General features: G+C 39.2%; 1 protein-coding gene across 3 annotated transcripts in view; it reads right to left on the reverse strand.

Moving 5' to 3' along the window:
• The window catches only part of il1rapl1a (interleukin 1 receptor accessory protein-like 1a), a 72,334-nt gene extending 61,506 nt beyond the window's left edge, over positions 1-10,828 (reverse strand). Inside the window, exon 1 of one of the 3 annotated variants that reach the window (XM_056755564.1) lies at positions 10,312-10,828. The gene's annotated coding sequence lies outside the window, so the exon portion shown is untranslated. The remainder of the gene's footprint in view (positions 1-10,311) is intronic. The other 2 variants (XM_056755565.1, XM_056755566.1) reach the window with 2 other exon arrangements.
• Positions 10,829-11,198: the final 370 nt, after the last annotated feature.

Genomic DNA, 11,198 nt, shown 5'->3' on the forward strand with positions numbered 1-11,198 from the left:
GATGCATCTGCTTTCTATGTAAACTCAGGATTAAAAGGTAAAATGTGAATTTATTGATGTTAAACATTTTCTCTGATCCTTGTGCGGAGACAACTATGAAAAAGCCAATAGCTGGCTTTACCGCATACAACTTGCAGCTGATTACCAACATATGCTGTGTTTTGGATCCTGCCGGGTTGCTTTACCCACCGGGTGTTTTAACTTGTTTGCCCAGGGAGATTCATCCAGGCTTATTTGCTGACATTTTTTGGGGGTCTAAAAGCCAGCACCAGAACGCACTTACAAAACAATTAAACAACCTGGACCAGCATGGATATTGATGATGGTCTTACAGCAGGCTCAAACATTGCTTTTGTTTGACTGGTCTATCATGTTAACTTCTGAGAAACATGTTTAAAGGGAAAGTTCAGCCAAAAATGTTATTCCCAACCTGTGTGACTTTCTTTCTTCTGCAGAACATAGATATTTTGAAGAATGCTGGTAACCACACAACAATAGCCCCCGATAACTTTCATTGTATGTGCACCAAACCATTGAGACATTGATATTGTTTCTATTTGCATTTATTTGCAAAAATGAAAACTGGAGAAGCAGGTCAAAATAACAGAAAATATTCTCTGTGTTTTTTCAGATCTCAAACACTGCAAAGAAAACAAGTTCATAATCACTCTAAGAAATACAAAATTAATAGACAGTATGTATTTAGGAAAAGTAAAAAAAGTCAAATGTGTGCTTTTATGTGATAACCTGACCTCGCTGTCAGTCTTTCACATTGCTGTTGAATGACTTTGTCAGTCCTGAGGTTTGATTTTGTTGAAATTCAACAGACACTGGACTTGAATGGCCACAGTACGTCTAAAATGCTGATTAAATGAAAATGTGGAATGTTTTCTTATTATTTCCGCAGCTCTATATTATTACATATATATTATAGAAGTTAGTTTACCTGTTGCAAGGTTTAATTTATTTATAATGGATTTTCACCCCTTCTGTACTCAAATTTACCAATTCCAGTAGTAACATACACAGTCTGCAAAATTGAATTTCTCAGAAATTCAGACATTTCTGCTTTTTACTTTATATATGCTTGAGACAAAGCAAAGAGAGAGATACAATCTTCTTGGTCAAATCATATTAACATTAGACTTCTTCATATTTTATCTGATTTTTGTGCCTTGCCACACAGCCACTCAATCACCTGAGTTCTGTGTTAATATTTGAAATCTATTTTAATCTCTGTTAGCTGGCTGTGCACAGCGGCCATACGATTTCCATATCTGAGAGAAAACAGAAGCCTATTTTCAGTGGAAACCAAATGATTCCAATAACAGAATAAGCACACAATTATTACATTTTTGTTTTCTCTTTCCTTTGAGTAATAAAGGACATACGTATTCTATACGCTCACAGGAAAGAAATATAACCACTAGACATATAACAATTTATGAGGATATTCTTTTGCACTCTTTACTCACAGCTCCAGGTAAAGTCTAGCAGTCCATTGTGTGCTTCCAAGACAAGCTGCTATGAATCATTTCACCATATAACCAAGACTCAGAGATGAGAAAGAAAATATAATATAAAAATCCCAATGTTCATTTTAATCAAACTAGTCAACAAACGAGATAAAATACCGCAATTCATCTCCATTTCAAAGTGACAGAATAAATGAGGAGATTAGAAAGACCTACATGACATCTGAACGTCCATCAAACATGCAATTGGCTGAAATATTCATTAATAAAGACACACAGACTTTGGTTTCATAATTCAAATGTACTGGGTAGTTGAAATTTTGATCATTTATTTGTTTAAATAGCCCTGCAGAATGACACATTCTTACTTCTATTTTATACATAAAAATGTCGACAATTATATAAGAACATTTTTAAGATTTAGATAGAGTGAACCACACTGCTGGACACTCCGTGCTTGACAGGTTTTGTCAATTACTCCCAATCTGCCTCAGTTTATTTTCAGGTCTCTGGTAGATAAGTCACCTTAACAACATTTCAGATTCATAATCCCTTTTTCACAACCCCGTCACCATGATATACCCTATGATGCACAGCTTCTGTCACTTTGTGGGCCCTAAATTACTCCCTGCAGCTAAACTGCATTCTTAAAATTCCCTCCAAGTTCTTATACGTCATATGCTACACCCGATCCAAAAACGCTATTATAACCCATTTCCCATCTATTTAACGTAATTAATGTAAACTTAATAAGTGTGCGCAAACCCCTCCTGTTCAACCGCAATTATCTTACAATAACATTCGACTGATGATGAATTGCATGCCAAATTCAGACACTGGAAGGTCTGAATCCAATCAGGAACAGTAGCATTTGAGAGGTTAATAGACTTTATTTTGTATGTGTGTGTGGGTGTGTTGATGTGTCCGTGTGTGTGTGTGTTAAAAAGACAGAGGGACGAAAGAGAGAAAGTGCTCTTGTGATCTCTTTAAAGGGCTTATCATCCCTCTCCCACACATAATCTCAAGGTTCTAAAAGAGGAGAGAGACACACAAAGAGACTGAAAAATCGGGAAAAGGTAAAATGTTAGGATTTCACATTTTCAAAGCCAGCAGTTTATGTGTACGGGACCATTGATTAAAGCTTTAATGAATCCCTGACATCATTTGGTATGCAACGTAACATCAAGGTAAAACATCAGTCTGATCTACATTTTTGCATTTTCGTTAAACATGAGATGTGTAAAACTTCCTCCCCTTCTAGCCGGTTCATAGAGTGTTGCTATGCGGCTTTTATTCTGTTCTGAGTGAAATTTAGTGTGTTGTAAAGTGATTGCTTAACAGCCTGATTCAAAAGACCTCATATCCTAAAACCTTTAATATTCTGGGCCTTAGATATGACTCTGGCTTTCCATAAATTCATCATCCGCGGGGCAAAAAATGTCAGATTCCTTCCATAAAAAAGGCAATCCTCACCTCAAAAACCCACACAATTTGAGTTATCGGTAATGAGAGAGATTAACATTTGGGTTCAGGGCTTGTTCAAAAGTAATAGAGATGCTTGCCTTAGCGAAACCCACTAATAATACAGCCACACATTTCCACAATCTCTTCCGCTGAACATTTCAAAGATCAAATCAGTCTATGAACGATGCTTTCTTCACAGTCACCACCGGCAATTCAATTACGGTCCAGTGAAGGATGTGTACAGAAGGTATTCCTTATTTCTCATTCGAGCTAATATCCGTGCACGTGCGTGCAGCTGCTCGCGCACATGCACGCGTGCGGACAGGCGTGTTGCGGAAGGACCAGCTGTGAATGATTGATGTGGTGATTTTATGATTTAATCCAATTTAAACTCTCCACACCTCCAGGCCTGACAGTCAACACATTTACCATGCGGTAAATATAACAGTGCCCCTGGAGGAAGAGTGCTGAGTTATGAACAGAGAAACACACACCATTAAAACCAACACACACACGTACGCTCGCGACACAGCAGAACGAATGACTCAAGGACAACCAGTCCTGCATCTATATTCAGACGTTACATATATGACAGTGAGGCAAATAGACGCGGTATTGCACATATGTGCGTTTCCCTAGGTGTGGGCTTGTGCAAGTATGAAAAAATGATAAAGACCAAGCTGGTCTTTGTGGACTCCATTATTTATTGTGGCAGTTCCAGCTTCTCCGTGCCAGCCAAATATCAAAGTAGAAGTCGAACACGCTCGGGGGTATGAAGTGTGTGTGCGTTTGAGTGTGTGTCACTGAGTGCATAAGCAGGAAATGAGAAACAATAAATATAGTCCCATACAGACTCCTTAAAGTTGTTTATGTCGTGGACTTGTTAGTGCACACGTAACCTTGACTACAGCCGCTCCACTGTGACCATCAGAGACACACGTGTATCTGTCTTTCCGTGGTCCCTATATGAATTGAAGTTCAGTATATTGATCAAGTGTATATGTGGTTTAAGTGGCTTGCAGACTGTTCACACTCCACTGATCGGCCCCGGCTAACAAGGGACCCCTGAGTACTCTTCCATGCTCTGCGCTGCTGATGGTGATTAATTATTGAGTATTACTGCTCTCCTACACCACCTCCAGACACACAGCACCACAAATCCCCCCGCCAGACAGACGCATTCTCAGTCAAAAGTCCAAAAAGAACAGATAAATGGTTAAAAGGCCAGCAAAGATAATGGATGGCAAACCAGAAAGAGTTCGACTGTCAGAGAAACGTAAGGTCTTCTATTTAAATGACATCTAACATGACATGATAAAAGGTGCATATGTTTGACCCCCAGATCATTTGTACTTTTTGTCCGATGAATTTCCATTCCTTTTTATAATTGTGATGTCATTTGTAGAGATTGGAGGTGCTTTTATCTTTTTTAAGCTTTATGACAGCTATTGTTTAGAAAGAATAGATTTTAATGATTCCATTTATTAGTGTACAAATGTTTCCAGTAAGACTCAAAAGGGCCTGAGATTTACAGTAAAGGCCATTACCATCGAATTGACAGACTGATTTTATCACACAAGTCTAGAAACTAAAAACATTACTACTTACAAATGACAAATTCTTAGGGAATATAATGACCGCCCCAGTTCTGGAATTACAGGACTTTTATAGTGTTTCTTGATATTAGGAATCCCGCTGGCGGATGGTTCTGAAATGTCAATGTATGAGTATGAAAACTATAACTTAAGGCAATGTCAAGCAACAAAAAAAGCATACACCAAAAGGCAGAAGACCTTTAGCAAAAATATGATTTACAATTCTCTCTTCTTTCTTTCTAGATGAAAAACATCAATAAAAATTGAATTATAACAGCCTAAGACTAAGCTTGATCATAAAAACATGGTGGGAGTTTTTGTAACTTCAATTTTCCGTCTAGCACAAAAGCTTAACAAGTGAGCCATTGCAATTTGTATGCTAATAATGAGGTTTCAATCAATACATCTTGACTCACTGTTTGTTTTTAAGTGCTAATATACAATTTGATCATCACTGTTGTAAGCTAAGTAAACTGAGAGTCATGGAAAGAAAAATAACAAATGAAACCTCTCGGTTGATTCCAAGATAGCAATTAAGTAAATGATGAAAAAAGGAAGAAAGTATGTATGTACTGTCAATTTTTTCTTGCATTCCTCGTGTTAGTTTCAGTGAAGGTCTGAATGTCTCAAACAGTGCTCAGATTGTGTAGGATTAAAACATCAACAATATGAACTTGACCTTTAATCATTAGCACCTTCCAGGACTAATTTTCTTGCTACATGCTATGAATTTTACAAGAAAAAATCTGAAGCGGAACTTTAAACGAAACACAACCGAGAGCTTCATTAAATCAGTATAGACTTGAAAGAGCCACCACAGAGCAAATGCATTTTCCTCTGGGCTTCCATAATACAGTCATGCTCATAAAGGCTATTTTAATTTAACATATATAAAGACAATAAAACAGAATAGGGAAAGAAAATCACATCTGAAAACAGGAGTATCACCTTGACATTACCGGAAAAACACCTCATCAGAAATCCAAGTCTAATAACCATCTGACAGTACACAGTTTTTAAAATGATACTTGAACGTACTATACAAAGCATCACCAATGTCATTACTCACCAAAGACACTCCAGTGTCCAAAACAATCATATTTGACAAAGATCTATAACAGTCACTACAGTACTCTTAACATAACCATGATCCAAACAAATCTGAGCATAACACAAACAACCTCTCCAATCAAATATCAGCATAACGCTAATGAAGTCTTTTGTACTACTCCAATAATTGTAGTTTTAAAATTAGAACCACGCCAACAAAGCCTCATACATGGAATCACAATAATGAAAAAGAAAATCGAATGTGGAAGTGAATTTATGCATAGACTTGAACATTTTTCAAATATTACTTTGTATGAAACACCATCGGTTAATTTATTATGAATGATCATGAATTAACAATGAACAACAGCATAATTTATAAAGGAATATAAACCTTGGTTAATAACTGCTGTAACGGATTCATTGTTTGTTTGTGATTCCCTAATGCATTAGCTAAATTGCAGATTTTTCTTTTTTTTAACAGCTGACTATGCTCTCAAATAAAACATTTCTTCCTTTGGGAAATTAGTATTCTAGTTCAATCCAAATCTTCAACCCATCCAATGTTTTCAGAATTACTGTCATTATTGGGCTCCTTTTCTGACTGATGACTAGGTTCCTGACTCAGTTTCGTGGAAGTAAATGCCTGCACCATCCCATCTATGGAGAGAGGACAGAAAATGGATTCAGATACCCAATTCCATCAAACGTTGTCAGGCTTCGAATCCAGCGCGTTTGTCGCAGGCTTATATTTCAAGGTTAAATGACAAGAGAGAGCAAAATGAGGCTCTCATCAAATCGCGGCCACCGCGAGCCGTGCGAATAAAATCGAGAAATTTTGCGCCCATAAAGTGAGATCAGGTGTTGAGTTTTACTGTCTGTCTGAAATCAATAATGTATAAATGAATGAGCGAGGGTGTAACAGAAATATACAGAAGTATTTTTTGACTAGAATCAGGGTAAGAAGTGCCTCATAGACTTGAGAACTCTTGTTATACTGCAAGTGCCAGATACCTTCCTTGCATATGAGATTAAATCGGGTCTCCACATACACACACTCGTACCGACGTGCGCTCGCCACCATACACACGGCAGGTTTCAATACCGTTCGGTGGGAATCAGTGAGGGTTCTGACAGCTTGACAGTCTTAAGGGAGATAGAAAGTGACGGTAATAGAGAGAAAGAGGGCTTGAAAAAAACTCAAGGAAAGATTGCATGTCAGACTTCATCAGCCACAGGAAATCCAGCAGTAAATGAGTTTATGCGTGCGTGCATCAATTTGAGTTGCATATTTTGCACCGCACACTCGTGTACAAATATATATGAGGCACCATCATTGTGTATTTATTTATGTGCATGTGTCATCCTTCAGATTTTAACCCCCCATGAGGTCCAATGGGTGATGATGATTCTCAACTTTGTATCCACGCTTCAAAGAAGGCCACTACATGTTTTCACATGAAACCCACTTGGACTTTCCAAAAAGACCCCGCAACTTCTCGCCAACCCAAAATCAATGCTATCTCTTCTCTTATTATCAATCGATTACTGTTCTTTTGAGAGGCCGATCAATGAACCGCAGGTCACAAGCATCACCTGAACAAGAGCTGACAACAGCCCTCATCCCAAAGGATTCCAATAGCGGTCATTACTGACAAGACAATAGAGACCGAGCTTATTGTTTCAATCATCAGCAATCCACCCGAGTATCCTCCACACTCTCCGTCGCTCTCTCTCTACTTGACTTTAATGGCCTGAGAGCTCAAACTGTTTTATAATGAGGGCTTTCCCACAGCATACTATTCTCATTATGCACACATGCCGACAAACACACACACACACAGATAGCAGAAGCTTCTTATTGATATTGTGCCCGGCAAAGTGGTCCCATAGAAACTGGGGTTCTCGAGAGTGTGTTTTGTTTGCCGGGAAAACAATAGAACCATCTCCTGTTCATGCGCACACTCGTGCACACAAACATACAAACCAATATACCGCTTTACAAGATGAACGCATCCAAGATTTTGTGCCATTTTATAACAATGACTGTTTCTGCCACACGAGCCATTTCACATCAAAATCAAAAGAGCAACAGACTCCCAACCTGTTTACTCCAATTTACCCAGCAAAGCTCTTTAATCTGGAGTTCAACCGGAGTGTGCATTGTGCTAAAGCAGGTTTTTGAAAAATTGATGGCGGCGCAGGCTTTAAATTACACATGCATGCTTTTATCAGGGGGGCCGCAGACATGACTTTTAACTTTCCTCGGATCGAGGCAACAGTCAAAGTGGTTTTGTCTCAGAAGTGATACGTGATCTTGATTTGACCTGCTGATGTATCGGAGCTAAGAACGTTCTGACAGACGCGCTTTAGCTCATCCAGACAGACATAGCTGTTCTTTCAGAACACCTCAAAGTCAAATGACCAATCATTGCACCGATCGCATCAAAGACGGCCGCATCTTAACGCTTATTGGTTTCCTGCTGGCTTCTGCGATATCTCCCTCACAGATTTTATCGACAAGTGGCTAACCAATGCTCCGGGCGAAAAATAAGCTCATGACAGAACATGCCTTCCTTATTAATAGGGCATCCAAATGCTGCCGGTGATGATGACACACACCAAAGCCAGATCTTCTTGGATCCCCTCTGCTCCACATAGCTTAAAGTGTGTGCGTGTCCTCCTTCCAACTGACCGTAGGCAATAAGAGCCACACCATGGGAATAGATGCATTCTTTATAAATGTGCACACACACACACATAAACAATAAACACGAGCCGTGCCTGATGCCACATCCAAACCTGAGTGACAGTTTCTTTAAGAGGAGTCAATGGGACTGTCAAAGTCATTTTTGTCCAATTTTCATATATGGATTCTTGGCACACGTCTGAGGGATAGTAATTATTAGTATTAAGAAATTGACTTGTTGACACTGATCCGATAACAAATGCAGTATGGCTACACATTGGATTGAAACATTTGGTGGGTGGCACAAGGGAAGGGAGGGCTGTGCGTGTTTATGAAAATTCATTGGAACAGAATCGTAGCTCTTCCTCCATGACATGTCTTAATTTCCATGCCTCGGGTTTGTTGATTCTTATGCATTGTTCAGTGCACCCCCACACCCTGTAATGTGCATTAACAATGCTTTTAGTCTATACAACCACCAAGAATCTCCAAAACAAATAAAACAGCAGCAACTTATTTATCTGCTATACATTTCCTCAAAGAAATTTTGAGAGATTTGAAACACCCTCTATGCTTAACCCTTGGTTAATATATGATATATCCTTACAAAATGACAGCAATTGCAATATCAAATGATAAAGCAACAGACAAATAGCCATTAACTAAACCGAAATTTGAGTAAATCATAAATATAAGCGTACAATAGTGATAGTTTCAGTATCTACTACCAAACAGTACCGGCAAACATACATTGAGGGGAGACAATTTAACATTTGGTCCAAAAAGTATCCAAAGTATTAAGATTGTAAATATGCAAACAAGAACGTTAATCCAAGGTTTACAAACACAACTGTCCAGCAGGATTATACACTGTGAACAGTGAACAATGTAACTCAAGATTACTGTAAATTTACCCAGGGTAAAAAAACGACTCAGGGTTAACAGCTTCAAGTGAGAAAAGCTCACAAGAGATTTAAACTGTAGCAGGAGCAGATTGTTGTTCTCTTCCTTTTGCCCTCTCTCTCTCTCTCTCTCTCTCTTTCTCAGACTGTGATCAGACGCCACTGCAGTGCGTGTGAGTGTGTGTGTGTTCTGTCCATACCATCGCAGGAGGGTGCAATACTCCCGCAAACACCGCCTTTAAACAAGCCACCTCAAACGGTGCCGCACAATTGCGTTTTTATTTCACATTTATTCAACCATGCTAAAATGTGAGAAAATAACCATATACTGATAGTGTGCTTTCATAAGTAGCGCAACTGGAATAAACACTGTACCGTCATTTTGCCAATAATGTAAAGACGACGATTTATAAAAGAATCGTATATTTTTTGCGCGGATAATTGTGTCTTATATCGAGGTGTTAACGAATCTCAGTTTATGAAAGAATCAGAGGGAAAAATCTGATAACTTAACACGAAATTAAAAATGATAAGGACACGGTATGCTCATTCTCATTAGCGTGACGGACGCGTTACTTTTAAGTTTGTATTTCTCGTCATTATTAAAGAAGATTCTCATTGTAGGCTATACTGTAATACAGTAATACGAATATGTCTGCACAAAGAATTGAAAAATCAGCAAAAAAATTGAAAGTACAGCAAACACGACTGTATGATGTTTGACGTTAAATACTTTGCATGATGTAGAAAATAAAAACTACTATTTTCGCATTACTGTAATGGGAAGTGGAGGGTTGTTCTTGACTGACATCAAAATGTCAAAGTGACGCTATCGGCCAAATTTTCGTGATGGAAATCATTTCTTTTTCCTCTCGATTTTCTGAAAGACAACCGGGGCATTTTTGACGCTCTCTCGAGTATCTGCCTAGAATTATACCTTCATTAAAACGAGTTGTCATAAACCGTGCATTGAACTCCACATTTAGATGTTATTTCGTTAAGGTTAAAGTACACTGGCATCTTCACGAGCTAGCGCAGATCAACTCGCCACCCCCGCATCGCCATGAACCTCTCCAAAACACACACACACACACTTCAAACTTCGCTAGGTAAACTAACACTGAGCACGAGCTTACCGTCAGCCCACGTCCAAAAATTGATCCACGGTCAGTCAATAAGACACTTGAAAAAGGAGCGAGCGCGCATCACGATGAATGGGGAATCTGACCAAATGATCCATCCGAAGACAAATTCACCAGCTGAGTTTATTCCGATACAGAGGATGCTTGAAGGAGAATTCAAAAGGTTTCCAAGGGTCTCTATGACTTTACGGTATCACAACGCAATAGAAACGCTCATGAAGGGGGGCCCATGGCGTGACCGCGCGCCCTCGTCCAGCGGACAGTCCTGCGCATTCCTTGGCGCGCCGTGCGCTCGTCGATCGGATGCGGCGCGAGGAAAGGGACGGTGTGAGATGTCTCAGGTATCCGGCAGCAAGAGCTCCTGTGGGGGTTTCCTCTTCAAGACGCGCTGTGTGCGCTCGCTACTGTGGGAGAACTCTCCATGGTCCTAAAGTCCGCCCCGAAAAACTGCGTGCGCTATTGACGGCGGTGGACTATGTGGCTTTAGGAACACCTTCAGTTAAAGGAATAGCTCAACTAGAAATAAAAACTCAGTTATCATTTACTCGTCTTTTCTTTTTCGTTACATGTCCATGTGGTTTTCTTTCTTTTGTGGAATTCAAAAGAAAATGTTTTGCAGTATGTTTGTGATGTCTCAGATTAGTGTCTTACAAATACCGTACAAGTTTTGCCCAATAGTTTCTGCATACTGCATGCAGCCATATTACAGCTTTGTTGTCAGGAATAGCCGGAAATGTAAGCCATTATTCACTCTGAACAGTTTTCATATTTGAAAGCATTCACATCTGGTTTATATTTGAGATGGCACTGGGCATTATAGCAAAACGACTATTAATGAGACCTATGACCTACATTTTATATACGTTTATGGTGCTTTTTGC

The sequence above is a fragment of the Triplophysa dalaica genome, chromosome 8 (assembly GCF_015846415.1).
Source record: "Triplophysa dalaica isolate WHDGS20190420 chromosome 8, ASM1584641v1, whole genome shotgun sequence".
Taxonomy (NCBI): Eukaryota; Metazoa; Chordata; class Actinopteri; order Cypriniformes; family Nemacheilidae; genus Triplophysa; species Triplophysa dalaica.